This window comes from Micropterus salmoides, unplaced genomic scaffold (assembly GCF_014851395.1).
Source record: "Micropterus salmoides isolate LMB-PRFRI ecotype aquatic unplaced genomic scaffold, ASM1485139v1 Ms_hic_scaffold_1, whole genome shotgun sequence".
Classification (NCBI taxonomy): domain Eukaryota; kingdom Metazoa; phylum Chordata; class Actinopteri; order Centrarchiformes; family Centrarchidae; genus Micropterus; species Micropterus salmoides.
The window spans coordinates 62,684,154-62,696,548 of record NW_024040040.1 but is presented as its reverse complement, the minus strand read 5'-3'; the positions used below and the strand labels follow the sequence as shown (position 1 = coordinate 62,696,548).

The 12,395-nt window shown below is 50.0% G+C and overlaps 1 long non-coding RNA gene across 1 annotated transcript; it reads right to left on the bottom strand.

The window, feature by feature from the left end:
- Positions 1–3,145: 3,145 nt before the first annotated feature.
- LOC119899275 lies at positions 3,146–3,852 on the bottom strand. Its single transcript, XR_005443779.1, has 3 exons — positions 3,763–3,852; positions 3,599–3,656; positions 3,146–3,448 (listed from the first exon to the last, which is right to left on the bottom strand). It is a non-coding gene; the product is annotated as an uncharacterized LOC119899275 (long non-coding RNA).
- Between the last annotated feature and the right edge of the window lie 8,543 nt (positions 3,853–12,395).

Here is a 12,395-nt window from a genome sequence, read left to right as displayed (position 1 = left end):
TGGACCGACCGGCACCAGCTCCGCCGGTGGTCCGATCGACTCCTGTTCTCTCGTCGGTGGTCCGACCAACACCAGCTCCATTGGTGGCCCAGCCGATTCCTTTTCCTATTGCTCCGTCGGTAGACCGACCAGCACTAGCTCCACCGGTGGTCCGATCGACTCCTGGTCCCTCGTCGGTGGCCCGACCAACACCAGCTCCGTTGGTGGTCCAGCCGACTCCAGCTCCTCGTGTCCGGTCCATGGTCCCCAGCCCAGCTGTCCAGTCGGTGGTCAGGCCGACTCCAGCTCCTCGTGTCCGGTCCATGGTCATCAGCCCAGCTGTCTCTCCCGTGGACCTCAGCCCAGCCGTCCTGTCCGTGGTCCTCAGCCCTGCCACTTCGCCCGTGGTCCTCAGTCCAGCTCTGCCACTTGAGGCCTCAGGCCTCCTACGTCGGCCTCCTGACCAACCTCCGGAGAGGTTCCGCCCTCAGCGCTGGCCTCCTGCCCGATCTCCTGAATTCTGTGACCCCCGTGTTCTGCCCGGCCTGTTGGGTCATCCTCCGGGATGGCCTCCCGAACTCTGTGGCCCCCCTGTTCTGCCCGGCCTGCTCAAACAACCTCCTGGTCGGCCTCCTGAACTGTTCTGCCCCTCTGCCCTGCCCTGTATGTTAGGCCAAGCGCCTTACCTGCCCTGTTCCCTAACCCTGATTTGCCTGTTTTGTCTTCCTTCTGGACCTTATGACCCCCCTGTTCTGCCCTCAGGCCACCCGCCGGAGAATTCCCTGTCTAGTCCCTGGCCTCTCTGGATTTTGATTTTAGTTTTTCTGGCCCACCTCCTGTCCTCCCTCCACCCACCCTGGTCGGCCTGGACTTTGTTGTTTGTGTTTCCTGTACCTGGGAGTTCTGTTTGTCATGCTTGGGATTAATAAACCCTGGAACTCAATCTCAGCTCTCAGTGTCATGCGTTTGGGCTCTCCCCTGCTTTGCGCACCCAGCAATCCTGACAGGTTCAACACACCTGCTGTGTTCCCCACATTTAAATGATCCCCAGTAAGGAGACTTTAGAGACTAGCACCTGCACATGGAGCCCTGACTCAGTGAGAAACAGAAACAACAGTCAACGTCCACAAACTCTAATAGATACACAGTGACAGTCATATTTCCAAGATGTTAAACTAGTTTTAACTGTTATATTAAGATAAGGCACACACATATTAAATGAACTGGTGGGTCTTGTTTGGAAATGCAAACTGTGATATAATTATGCTGATGACACATGAGCAGAAAAACACATAAAAATATATACAGATATTTAGATTATGGGACAAAATGTGTAACATAACGGACATGGACCGGTAACCTGCTTCTATTTTTGTGTATATTTTGGAATTGCACCTTATTGATATTTTATATTATCTGTTTGCAGTCTATATATTTGCTTTTATTCCTGTTTTGTATTAGAACTGCTGCACAACAATTTCCCTCCAGATAAATAGTTCATGCTCTTCTTGAAAACTACACAGTAAATCTCACAAAATGTTAGTTACTTCACTGTGGTCAAGATTCAAATACTTAGTTTAAAGGTTCAGTGTGTAAGTTTTAGTGATATCTAGTGGTGAGGGTTGCAAGTTGCAATCAGCGGCTCACGGTGCATTCACATGCAAGTTGTGAAGTAGTTCTTCCAACTTCAGTGTGTTCATGTGCTCTGAAGTCTGAATGTGGAATCAACATGGATGCTACTACAAAGATGTGTTGGATTAGCATCATCAGAGCATATAAACAACACGCAGACATCTAGTTCACTCTACACGGACAGCAAACTAACCCTTATAACCATATTACAAATTACATGTTTGCAAAATATGTATAGACCAGGGCTGACCCCGAATAGTCGAAGATTCGATACTTCGATGGGAGGAGCCTGATTCAACTTTCAGTCTCACAGATCATACCATTTTGGTGATATGTGGGTGCTCAACGTCTGATTTGAAATAGAACTACCAGTTTTCTCCCAATAAGTTAATATGCTGCCTATTACAATATACACTTGTATACTGTAAATAAACATGTGACGCATTTCATAAATGTCTTTAAAGTGCGTGAATAAATCCAAAATTGTAACCCTAACCGTTAAGGAAGGGGGCGTCAGCACACGTGTGGGCGTAATGTGTGTGTGTGTGTGTGTGTGTAGTAGCAGAGTAACACCTGCAGAAGAGACGGAGCACCAGCTTCGCGGCTGTTGTGCCGAGCTGTCTGTACCTCGCAGGACGTTTGGATCATTTATCACCATTGATGAACCTCACAAAGAATATTTTATCGTTTTTAAACCGCAACGTGCAGTTAGTTGTCAGGCACGCGTGCACACAAAACTCGGCACAAGACCGGTGAATGGCAGGCGAGCAGAGAGAAAAGGGTCAACAATAAGCCTCAGTTCAGCTGTAAATGTACAGTGTAAGTAACAGTGAGTAAGACTGCAGTCATATGATTCGACTGTCAGTTGACTATAGGCAAGACTTGACAATTCTGATTCGACTGTGTAAATCCTTAGTCGGGGACAGCCCTAGTATGTACAATATGTATTTTGCACAAATCAAAGTTTTGTATACTTCTTTATGTCCCATGTAATTTTATTTCTCTTTTTGCAATAAAGATATAAGGGGGGAAAAAATTTAATTATTCATGAATGCACCATCAGTCACCTCTCCAACACGCTCTATATGCTCTTGTTCCTGGTGTCTTCTAATAAATAATAATAATAATTGGTCTATTTGGGTAAATACAAATTAATTCTGAATAATAAACACAAAGAGTTTGTTTAAAGCTAAAATCCAAACCTTTCTGCACACTGTCGCCCTCTGCAGCAGTGAGAGGAAACTGAAATGATGATCAAACTGCAGAGTTGTTGTGGAAGCTGGCTGTTTATTTCAATCAGCCACTGCAACACATTGAAAATGATACAACTAGCAAAGTGTGACAGAGCTGGGCTTCTGTTTGATTTCAGTGTTTAAATATAGACTGTACATGCTGTGAAATACTTAGCTTCCAGTTCTACATGTTTGTTTTGATCTGACGTTATTGGCTTTCATTACCAGCACAGGTGTGATGTGAACAACCAGGACAACCAGTGTTTCTTAAAAGCAATTTATTACATTCATTTTGAAATAACATTTTGTATACTGAGTAAAATCCTGAACTTATGTAATGTACCTGCACAGGTAACAATGACGCTTACATTCTACTCTAATCTTGTGCTACATGCTGCTGCTGACGTCTACCTGCTGCTGCTAATGAAAACTAAAAATGAAAATGTTTGCAGTTAAAGGTAAATGTATCCTCATCCTCCACAGCCCCCTGTTCTCCACTGACTACTTCAATGCTGTACTTCTCTCTGTTTCCATCCAGGTGAGTCCCTCTGGTTACAGTTTTGGTTCAAGGCTGAGGCGTTGCTACAATCAGGATCAGACTCCAACTGATGGGGAGAGAAAACAAGATGAGAGGCAACGGCCTCATAAATGGCATTAGAACAATTTGTTTTTAAATTAAAATGAATGTATAAGTCAACAAATTATAACTCTTTGGTAGAGGAAGTTCTGTCACTGTGGCCCAACAGATTTCTCACCTCTAATGTCTCTATGGGTTCATTTGGTTCAGTGGTGGAGCTCAGAGTTTTCTTCTTTCTAAATTGAATCCAAAAACAAATAAATAAAAAGTCAATAACTCCAAAACTATGAAAGTAAATATTCAAAGATCAGTGATGAAACTGATTTATTCTTATAGTTTCACCTCATCCACAGACAAACCAGAAGCAGAGGAATCAGCATCACAACCACCAGAGTCAACCTGATGATATTTATTATCATTGTTGTTTTATCTAGAAATGGAGATAGACAGTTATTAGATAAACTGTGCTGGACCTTATTAGGAAGTAGTAGGGTTTAATTCATGAATCAGTTTGCCAGGTGATTATCTTCTGTTAATCAGCCAATTAGTGTCATGGAGAAATGTACCTGCCACAACAATCAGATGTAAGGTGGAGTTATGACGTCCTCTTCTGTAATAATTCCCACTGTGTTCAGCTCTGAAGTCAGTGATGGTGAAGTTCTGTCCTGATGCTTTTGGTGAGTCTTCATTCTCCTTGTACCAGGTATAATTAGCTGCTGGGTTAGCATCACTGCTGCAGGTCAGAGTCACTGAACTGCCCTCCACTATCTCAGCAGAGGGACTCACTGACACAGAGGGAAGCTTTGGAGCATCTGGAGGAGAAAAGAGACAACTTATCAATCTACCTGTGTTTAGGCGTGGACTGCTACGAGCTAAAAGGTGCAATACATTTATTTTATTCATTATTCTCATGTGCCAGTGTTACTTCCTGCTTCATGAGTTCATCTTGTCCCCCCTACAAAGCTAGCTAGCAGGCTATAATAAAAACGAATAGACCTGTACATGAAACTTGGTCACAGGTGTCATCTTCATGACCCTTTTCTGTGAAGAAACTTGAATCACAAAATTAATTCAAATTCAACTCAAAAGAGGATGAGAAGCCCTGATGATAGATGTTCCCGAGTCTTGCTCCAGCTGCTGTTTCTGTGTTCCTCCTGCTAATAATGTGTTCAGCCTCTCTTCTACGTTGACAACACTGCACAGGACTGAACTGCCCTCCATTATTTTACCAGAGGGACTCGCTGACACAGAGGAGGTCTTTGGAGCATCTGGAGGAGATGTGTTAGGATTATTCTAGGTTAAGGGTGTGTCACTACAGTAGCACATCTGGTATTTACATTATAAACTGTGAACAGCTGGGTGCAGCACATTTTAGACTTTAATGGTGGTCTGATGAATGGATGTGTGACGGTTTGAATCCAAAAACTGCATATAACTCCTAAAATGTCCTGCAGTTAATGTGAAGCAAGTAGAGCTGAAGGATGTAGGCATGGTCAGTAATGCTCTAATGTTAAACTCAGATACAACTTAAGTTATTGTTCTTTTCTGTTCTATAGTTTCCCTTGATGGCATCGCCCTTGCCACCAGCACCACTGTGTGGTCACCTCGACCTTTCTTACGTGGCCATCGTTTCCAGGGAAGGTGGCAGTGATCCTGGCCATAGGCCAGCAGTTGCGGACAGTCTGCTTGTCTCTGAGTAGAACTAGGTCTCCAACTTCAAGGTTTCTTCGAGGTACTGTCCACTTATGTCTGTGTTGCAGGGAAGGTAAGTATTCACGGCTCCAGCGGGTCCAGAACTGGTTTGCAAGAGCCTGAACCTGTCTCCATTGCTTTGTGTAAAGGTCCTTGTCTGAGAACTCTCCTGGAGGGGGTGGAGCTCCAGTCTTCTGCGTAAGAAGCATTGACGGTGAGAGTATGAAAGGGTTTTCCGGGTCAGCAGAGACAGGTAGGAGTGGACGTGCGTTCATGATGGCCGTGACCTCAGCCATCAGTGTGCAAAGAACTTCGTGGGTTAGGCGAGTGTTATGTTGGAGAAACATTGAATCAAGGATTCTTCTAGCGACACCAATCATGCGCTCCCAAGAGCCTCCCATATGGGAGGCATGTGGCGGGTTGAATTCCCAGATGCATCCTTGCTCACTGAGGAACTTCTGCAGCCTTTTGTCCATCCCAAGCTCCTTGCGCGCTCCAATAAAAGTTGTTGCCACAATCAGATAGGAGCTGTTTCGCAGGGCCTCTGAGTGCGAAGAAGCGTCTGAGGGCATTTATGCAGCTAGATGTGTCCATAGCCTCAATTACCTCGATATGCACTGCTCTTGAACTCATACAGCTGAACATGATGGCCCACCGCTTGCTCTCTGCCTGTCCTCCTCTGGTGCGTCTGGTAGAGATAGACCAGGGACCAAATACATCGATCCCCACATATGTAAAGGGAGGGCAGGTTTTAAGGCGTTCAGGGTGGCAGGTCAGCCATGAATTGTTCTTCCAGCTTTCCGCGCAGCCTGCGACAGGTTACACATTTGTGGAGTACTGGACTGATTAATGTTTTGCCTCCCAAAATCCACAATCCTGCTGCCCTAATCGCGCCTTCTGTCAGGTGTCTGCCTTGGTGTTTTACTTGCTCGTGGTGATGTTGGGTGAGCAGTAAGGAGATGTGGCTACCTTTGGGCAGGATTATTGGGTTCTTTCGGCAGCAGGGAGTTCTGAGTGCCTTAATCGGCCCCCAACACAAATGAGGTTGTCTTCCAAGAATGGGCTGAGTTTCTGCATGGGGCTATTTTTGGGTATTGCTTTGTTGGCTCGGAGTACGAGGTGAATTACATCTGTGCCAGCCTTTGCATTTGCTGTTTTTATTTGAGTGCTTGCAGGATCTTGCCATGTGGATGAGGTATGCTACTCCTCTTACTAAGGAGTTGAAGGTGGAGAACCGTTGGAAGCGGTCTGGGGTAAGCATAGATTCTTCCAGGTATGTAGCACAGGTCTGAACTTGGGGTCAGATTTCCGGGTCCCTTCCAGGTTCAACTAGCTCAAATGTCTCACTAACTTGCATTTTTTCTGCTGGAGGCTGATACAGAAAGGAGGGTCCCATGAACCAAGAGGTCTGCTCCAATGGACTTAGATTTACCTCCAATGATAAAAGACTTTCTTAAACTCTCGCCTCCAAAACTGTTATCAAAAGTATACATGTTACTGTTAAAAACAGATAGTTCAATCTCTCTCCCATTCTTAAAATGGGAAACAGATCTATCCATTAGTCCAGACCAAAACTTTTGGATGCAGATATGTTTAAATACCTTTAGAATGACTACAAATCCCAATCTACAACTTATACAGTATAAAACTCTCCATAGAACACACTATACTGGACAAAGGATGTTCAGAATGGGTCTTATGCAGTCAAACATCTGCCGGAACTGCTCAGGTAACATATCTGATAGTTACATGCATGCTATGTGGCAATGTACACCTGTTCAAAAGTTCTGGCAGAAGATATGTGAAGACCTATCGATATGGCTAAGTTACCCCGTCCCAGTTTCCCCATCACTCTGCGTGCTGGGGGACCTAAGTGACATTAGTATAGAGATTGACACATCATACATGCTTCTCACTGCCTTATGCATCGCCAAGAAAACTATCCTCATGAACTGGAAGGCCAAAAAGAATATAAGTATCACCCAATATCGGAATCACCTTATAGATCACATTAGCATGGAGAAAATGTCTGCTGTAAAAAAAAACAAATTGACACAATTCCAATCTCTCTGGTCCCCCTTGATCAACTTTATCACTTAATGGGGGTGGGTGTGTACTGCCTTGCTGGTCAGGGTCCCGTACGGCTGGTAGGTGTGTTTGGGGGTGGGTTGATTCTTAGACGCATTGCGGTGCGGGCGTGGGGGAGTTTTTCTAATTTTAAGTGTTGGTTGATGGCATGGGGTTGGCGGGGGGGGGGCGGTGGTGCGGTGCTCGGGTTGCCTAGGGCGCGGGCTTGACGGGGGGACCGGTGTTTGCCCTGTATTCGGCGTGCCGCTGCTGCGGGGTGGGTAGCCACTCTGCTTAGGTGTCGCGAGGTTGTTGGTATCGGTGCGCGGGTGGTGATTTTGACTCGCGCGCTGTGCGGATGTGGTGGCGCTCGGTGCTTGGCTGCCTCCCTGTGTGTCCTGTGTGGGTCCGGGTTGGGGGGAGGGGCGGGCGGCGGGCATGGCGGTGGAGGTTGGTGGGGGGGGCTTGTGGTGGGTTTCGGTCTGGTGGTGAACGTGCGGCGTGGGTCACGGTGTAGCCGTGGGTGGGGTCTGTGGTCTCTCTGGCTGCGGGGGGATGGGGGCGGTTTGCGCCGGCTGGCATCTCTCCTGCGCAGCGCATTACTTGGCTGTTGTGTGCCGCTAGTTAGATTGGTAGCGGGGTAGTGTTGATTGGCTCATCTGTAGGTCATTATTGGCTTGCGTGCTTGTCGGGGGTTGGGGGCATCGGGTGCGGGCCGGGACTGGGCTGGTGTGCGGCTCTGTCCTGTGTGCATGCTGTGCATCCTGATAATTGCATTTCGGTTCTCTGAGGGGTCTGGCGACTGGTTGTTGGAGGGGTGGGGGACCGGGAAGAAGGGGTTGACGGGGTGGGTTGGGGTGCGGGCTGGTCCTTTTTGAGCTGGTTGGGGGGTGTCTCCTCTGGATTTTAGTGCCCGGACTGGATGCTTGGTGGTTGTGCCGGGATCCTGTGTATGGAGGGATTGTGCTTTGGGGTGTGTCGATGGTTGCTTGCAGTCGCGTCGCGGCCCTCTGGAGTGTGGTCGTGTTGAGTCCTAGGGGCTATTTGCATCTGCTGACTCCCTAGGGCTGAGGGGCTGTTGCTGCTGTCGCGGGGTGATTGCTGTCTCTTTTCTTTGGGGACGGTGGGGGTTTGTGTGTGGGATGCTTCGCTGCTAGGGAGGGAAGGGAGCGGGGGTGGGGGTCTTCTGGCCTGACCTGGCCTGAGTGGCATTGCCTCCTGGGTGTGGGCCGACCGGATCTGGGCTGTTGGGCCGTTCTGTCCTTGGGTGGGGTCCTTGCTGCCCCGGACCTGCTCTCTTGGGGGCTGGTGGTGCTCGGAGTGCTGCTGATTGTGGGGGAGCGGTGAGGTGAGGGGTTAGCAGTGGGGCTGCCGGAGGGGCCCCGGCGAGGACGGGGGATTGTTGGACTTTGGGTTGGGGCTGCACTGACCTGCCTCTGGAGTGTGTGGGGGTCTGGGGCACGGGGCTTTGGAGCCTCTGGGTCTGGGGCGGGTCTGCGCGCTGGGGGGGCTGGGCCCCCTGGGCCCGTCCTGGGGATGGGCGGGGTTGTCACTGACTCTGGGGTGCTACCGGTGCTAGAGGGGCTCTTGCTATAAGCCCTGGGCTGGAGGGACCTGGCGTCCTCCTGCTTAGGGGGGTGGGGGACGGGACTGAATAAATGATGGGGCCAGTCAGGAATCTGGTCTTCTAGCCTCCCTATGACCTCCTTCACCTTTCCCCCTTTGGTCATGTCTCACAACATACACCCTTAGGATCCTGGGGGACGGGCAGCCTGCAGGGCGTTTGGGGGGTGGGGCTGCTTTATTGCGGCCTCGCACTTCTTCCTCCCTCACTGCCTGCCCCTCAATTTTAATTACACATTAGACACAGAGGGCTTGGGGGGTGGGAGGGGCACGATGGGAGGCTCCACTACCTGACAGTTGTGGGGTGCCTGTGTCACAACTACCCTCCAATTTTAGTTGCACCTTAGTTACCACACACCTTATCTTCACTCCACCATACAACACTTCACAATCCATGACATGCATCCAACACAAAACAATACATTTACAGAGGCAGGCAGAGGGGTTGAAGGAGTGGGAGAGATTCTCATTGGCCTCGTGTCCTACCCCTGGAGCCCCGGCGTTGGGGGTGCTGTGGGGTTGGTGGCGGCCTTGCCTGATCTGGGGTGGGCTGGGGGGGGTCGGGGCTCCCCTGGCGTGGGGCCCGCCCTTGGCCTAGGGTTCTGCGGACTCGGGCTTGTGGCCTTTGCTCATTTCTGGGCGGGTGGTGTGTCCCTGGGCCTGGGGGCCCGTTGTCTCCTCTCCTCGCCTGGGCCCTCTTCGGCAGAGGTGAGGCTCCCGCTGCTTCCCCCTGCCAGCTCTCTCACGGTGGGGGCATTCGGGAGTCTCTGGGGCGCATGACGGTGCTGTCGGGGTAGGTTTTGGTGCTCCTCCTTGGGGGTGCTTGACTGGGGGGGCTGGGCCCCTGTCCGGGGATGAGATCGGCCTCGGGGGCTGCTGTCACTGGCTGCACTGTAGGGAGGGATGCCTCTGGCTGGGCTGGGGGACCGTTGGCCTGGTTCTCCCGCGTTATCGCTCCCTGGCGGTAGCGAGCTTCCCGGCACGGCTTTCTGCTGTTCTTCCTTGGGGCGGGGTACAGCTTCCCCCTGGACATGCGGTCTGGGGTCCTTTGCGCTTTGGGGGGTCGCAGGGTGTCCTGGCTTCTGGGGGTGGGGGTCTGCGGTGGGATTGTGGGGCGATTATCGATGCATCTTGATGTATTATACTTTTTCCCTGGGCAGGGTCTCTGGATGGCTGCTGGGCGTTTAGTTTGTGCATTGGAGTCCGGGGGAGGCATCTCCTCGTTGGCTTGGAGGGACCTGTTTGCGTTCCTGTTTTGCTTCGTTGGCCTCGGATCCGTGCTTGCCCATTTCTCTGTCGGCCAGTTGTTGGACCCCTCTGGATACTGAGGTATATAGTTAGTTTTCGGGATGTGCAGTGTGGGTGCGGGGCAGGGCTGTGCTCCGGTTTGTTCTGGGTTTGTGCCTGGAGTTCTCGGCCCTTGATGGGTGGGTGGTTTGTTGGTGGCATGCAGCTGAGCTAGTTGATTTTGCCTCGTTGCTGGTTTGGCTGGTGTTGCATGGCGGCCGGGGGGCGCGCTGGGCATGGGGGATGTCGGCTGGCGCCGGCGGCCTTAGTTTTTTCCGGCGGTTGGGGGGACGGTGGACTTTTATTGGCGGGTGCACGGTGACCTGTGCGGCGCGTTTGCTGCCGGGCTGGGACTTGCTGCTGGTGTCTCTCTCCGCTGGCTTTCGCTGTCGTGTTGTTCCGTTTGCTCTCTCTCATTTGCCCGACCTCGCACGCGGGATTCGCGGGGGGCTGCTGGGCATGGGTGTCGCCGTGCTCGCGCAGTGTGCGCGTTGGGCTCGTCACTTGTGCATTGGTGTTGATGATTGCGTGGCATTTGGGCATTGTGGTTGTTTGCTGCGCGGCGGTGGGGTGCTGGATGGGGGAGGCCACTGGTCTATGTTGTGTCTGCGCCACGGTCGGTCCGGGCGCTGCTCTTCCTCTTTTGCGTTCCGTCGGCATTACGTTGTCAACTGGCATTTGGGTCGGGGTCTTCTGCGTTTGCATCGCGGTGCATCTGGGAGTCTTTGTTTTTTTTTGATTTGATTTATTCTTTTTCTTTCTTCCACCCCTATTGGCTACTGGGGTTCTTGCCTGCCTGTTACAGTCGTGGCGTCCCACTCTCTCTACAACTACATTCTTTAACAGGCTTATGCGCACACACATGTACATACACACATACAGACACATTCACCCACACGCACACAGACACACAGACACAAACAAACTTAGGTTGTCCCTGGTAGAATTATTCCTGATGCCTTTCTTTCAGTTACTTATTTAAATTAATTATTATTCCAGCTCTCGTGGCTGTGTTGTGTTGCTTATTTAGTGTGTGTGACTGTTTCTTGTTTTCATTGTTCTCTTAGTTGTCTTAATATGTCATTAATATGTCAGCTGTTTATTGCTGCTGTTCGGCTGGTTTTCTTTTACTATTATTATTATTTTTATTGTTTTTTTTGTTTGTGTTTGTTTGTTGTTGTTTCTCCTCCCCAAGCCCCCCTCTCTGTTCTCTTGCAGGTTTCGTTGCTTTCTGCAATTGGTGTTTCCCACAGCTTTTCCCTGTTGTCCCCACCCTCCATCCCCCTTTCCCCCTTCTCTTGCAGGTGTTGTCCTTTCTCTGTGCTGTCTGTTTATGCCCCCCCATCCCCGTGTCTGCCCCCCTGTCCGGCCCGGTGACAAATCAATACATAATTAAATAAATAATAAAACAGACAAAGGAGTTTTTAATACTCTCTTGTTAAAGTAAAATCTGTCTGGCACAATATGGTATCCAGGTCATTATACTCTATACCAGGCTGCTGGGCAGGACAGGTTTAAAAAAAAAAAAAAAAAAAAAGAGGTCTGCGCCAGATGGGATGCAGGTAAGGATCTTGACGCATGGTCGGCAGGATTTTCCTCTGTACGTACGTAGTTCCATTGTTCAGGCTTTGAGGACTGTCGAATGCGTTGCACTCTATTGTGAACATACACATAGAACCGTTTTGCCTCGTTACAAATGTAGCCTAGCACTACTTTGCTGTCCGTATAGAACTTTGTCGCATCTAACTTCAGGTCTAGCTCTTCCTGTATGAGATCTGCCATCTCTACAGCTAAGACAGCGGCGCACAGTTCCAGCCTTGGGATTGTAGGCATGGACTGGGGTGCTAGCTTTGTCTTGCCCATAACAAATCCCACGTCAACTTTCCCATCTTGCTGAACTGCTCTCACGTACGCCACAGCACCAATTGCCTTAGTTGATGCGTCAGAAAACACACACAACTCTGTGTGCACTGCTTTATTGAATGAGGTTTTTGTGTACGTACGCGGTACATGCAGTTGTTTTAGGTCTCTGAGCGAATGTCTCCAGGCTTCCCATCTGCATAGTTTGTCTTCTGGGAGGGGTGTATCCCAGTCGGACAGTTCAGAGGTAAGTTCTCTGAGGAGGGCTCTTCCCTGGATCGTGACGGGTGCCAACAAGCCCAGGGGGTCGAAAACACTGTTGACCGTGGAGAGGACTCCGCGGCGGGTGAAGGGTTTGTTTGCGGTTGATGTGGAGAAGGTGAAGGTGTCAGTTGTGATCTCCCAGAGTAGACCTAAGCTCCGCTGTGTCGGTGCGGTTTCTCCGC